The 3,049-nt window shown below is 46.0% G+C and overlaps 1 pseudogene; it reads left to right on the forward strand.

The window, feature by feature from the left end:
- Positions 1–448: 448 nt before the first annotated feature.
- Positions 449–3,049, forward strand: part of LOC103270381 — a 33,863-nt pseudogene continuing 31,262 nt past the window's right edge.

Here is a 3,049-nt window from a genome sequence, read left to right on the forward strand (position 1 = left end):
TGAGGTGGAGGGGCGCCAGCGCCCCCTGTTGGTGAAGGTTGTCACCTTCTGGAGACTTCTGCTTCCCCAGGCTCCCTGCGGTTTCTGCCACGGAACCACACACGTTTGGATACGGGGGGGCTCTTCGGTTTTAGGGGTCCCTCTTTATGTCCCTGCTCTGTGTTGTGAAACGCACATTCTGAAGGTTTGGAAAAGCACCGTGGCCTGACTGTCATCACCAAGCAAACCTGCGTGGCCTCCACCACACTAAAAAATGAAGCCCCCAGCCCTTCCCAGCACGCCCTCTCCCGTCCCCTGGTCATCCCGACCCTTGTGGGGTGTCCTTGCCTTTCCCCGCTCTCACACCCCATGCACACCCTGCCTATGCCTTCGCAAGCTTGACTTGGACCCCGCCTGCTTGGTCTCGGGTTGGTCATGCATCCTTTCGGGGCTGCTTCCTTTTGGCAACATGGGCTGGGAGATTGACCGACGGGGACCCATGGTGGGTTCGTTTTCAGGGCTCTGCTGTTGTCGATTTATGACGATGCCACGGGCCACTCATGCTTCAGGCATGAACGTTTGATTTACTTCCAGGTTCTGGGGCTTCTGTCTGTCGAAGCAGAGTGGGTCTGGACATTCTTGGCCCTGTCTCCCGCGTGTGTTCACGTGCGTTTAAATGGACTGCCAACGTAGCAGGTTGCCGTCATAGGCTGTGCGAGTGTGCCAACCATTTTCCAAAGTGCTGGTACCAGTTGGCATCACCTTGAAGAGCAGATGAGAGTTCCTGCCACTCAGTCTTCACCTGCACTCACTGTTACAGTGTTTTCTGTTGTTCTCAGTCTTGTGGATATGCAGTGGCATCTCGTTGTGGCTTCAGTTTGCTTTCCTGGTTACTAATGACTTGGAGTATCTTGTGTTTTCTTCCTGATGAAGTGTCCAGCTGGGTCTTTTGCTCATTTTCTATTCAATTGTCTGTCTTTTCTCATTCTTTTGTAGGAGATTTTATATAATTGTTTCTGACTTCTTTGTTCTTCATATGGGTTATGTCTTCACTTGCAGCTTTGCTCTTTCTTTTTTAATTGTGCCAAGCATGGTGGCTTGTGCTTGTAATCCTGGCACTTTGGGAGGCCAAGGTGAGAGGCAGGAGGATAGATTGAGGCCAGGACTTTGGAGACCAGCCTGGGACACCTAGTGAGACCCAGTCTCTACAAAAAAATGAAAACATTAGCTGGGCGTGGTGGTGTGTGCCCATAGTCCCAGCTACTGGAGAGGCTAAGGCAGAAGGATTGCCTAGCCCAGGAGGTAGAGGCTGCAGTGAGCTGTGACCACATCACTTTCACTCCAGCCAGATGCTGTCTCTAAAAAAAAAGTAATAATAATAGTCATAATAAATTGTTCCTTGAATGGAAGTTCTTTAATGTAGTAAAGCCTATCAATAACTTGCTTTATGATGGGTGCTTTTTGTGCTTGTTCCACTTAGTATTGGTCTTTCTGTAGTAGAAGTGGGGGTACGGGCTCCCTTTCTTCCCCTGCAGGGAGCCGTTGCTCAGCTGCAGTTGTTGCAAGCCTGTCCTTGGCGTGGATCTGCTGTTCTCTTGTTGGTGTCAAGTGCCCATGAGTGTGAGTGTGGGTCTCGTGCTTCTGAACTGTGCTGTTCACCTGTGAGTATGTCCTCAGTGACCACAGCTTTGTGGTATGCCTTAGCATCTGGTAGGGCAGGTCTGTGAATGCTTCGGCCAGTCTCTGCCTTTACATTTCTTAGAATACTGCCTTAATCTCCTGAGCTGCAGGAGGGTTTGTTTTGTTTCTTCCGTATTGAGGGGACCCTATGTATATATTTTTAAGAGGTAGAATCTTGCTCTGTCACCCAGGTTGGAGTTCAGAAGCATGCTCATGGCTCCCTGTAACCTTGAACTCCTGGGCTCAAGCAATCCTCCTGCCTCAGCCTCCCAAGTAGCTGGACTACAGGAGTGAGCCACCAGCCTGGCTAATTTTTTTATTCTTAAATTTTTTTTGTAGAGATGGGGTTTTTCTATTTTGCCCAGGCTGGTCTTGAACTCCTGGGCTCAGTTGATCCTCCTACTTGGGTCTTCCAAAACACTAGGACTATAGGTGTGAGCCACTGCACTTGGGCCCCAGTTTTTTTTAAATAGATAATGTTTTACCTCATTAATAATGTTCTAGTCCTGATTTGCTAAGTTTTCCTTAATTTTTGAATGGATACCGAATATCAGATGTTTTTTTCCACATCTATTGTGATGTTCATGTCATTTTACTTTTACTGTGTTAGTATGATGAATTGCATTAATTTGTTTCCTTTTTTTGAGACAGAATCTGGCTCTGTCAACCAGGCTAGAGTGCAGGTACTCATCATAGCTCACTGCAAACTTGAACTCCTGAACTCGAGGAACCCTGCCACCTTAGCCTCCTGAGTAGCTGGTACTACAGGCACTGCCACTATGCCTTGCTAATTGTTTTATTCTCTCTCTCTTTTTTTGTCACAGCTATAAATATTCCATTATATGTCATCCATTAAATTCTTAATGTAAGATACCATGTTTTCAACTCTAGAATGTCTGTGTGGTTTTTTATAAAAATTCATTTCTCTTGATTGTGTGCTACATTCTCCTGATTCTTATCATGTCTCATAATGTTTCATTTTATGCCAGACATTGTTTTTAGCCCTTTGCCGGTGGGTCACCTGCCAGCAACTTGACTGTAGTTTTAAATGAAATAGAATCACTTTGTATTGAGTAGTATAGTGTTGGAACCAATTATTTTATTGTAATGATATTTGGCTTATGGTGGAATTTTGGACATTGAGGAACTTATGACAAAAATGTAAATTTTATGTCTTATATTATTATTATTTTGCTCATGGTTACCCCTGTGTTGACCTGCTGGGCTCTGGAGATCCTTTCATCTCAGCCTTCCAGGTAGCCAGAACTACAGGCATGTACTACCACACCCAGCTAATTTTTTTACTTATTGTAGAGATGAGGTCTCACTGTGTTACCCAGGCTGGTCTCGAACCCACAGGCTCAGGCAATCCTCTTGCCTTCGCCTCCCA

Source organism: Carlito syrichta, unplaced genomic scaffold (assembly GCF_000164805.1).
Source record: "Carlito syrichta isolate Samal-C Ts95f unplaced genomic scaffold, Tarsius_syrichta-2.0.1 Scaffold309822, whole genome shotgun sequence".
Taxonomy (NCBI): Eukaryota; Metazoa; Chordata; class Mammalia; order Primates; family Tarsiidae; genus Carlito; species Carlito syrichta.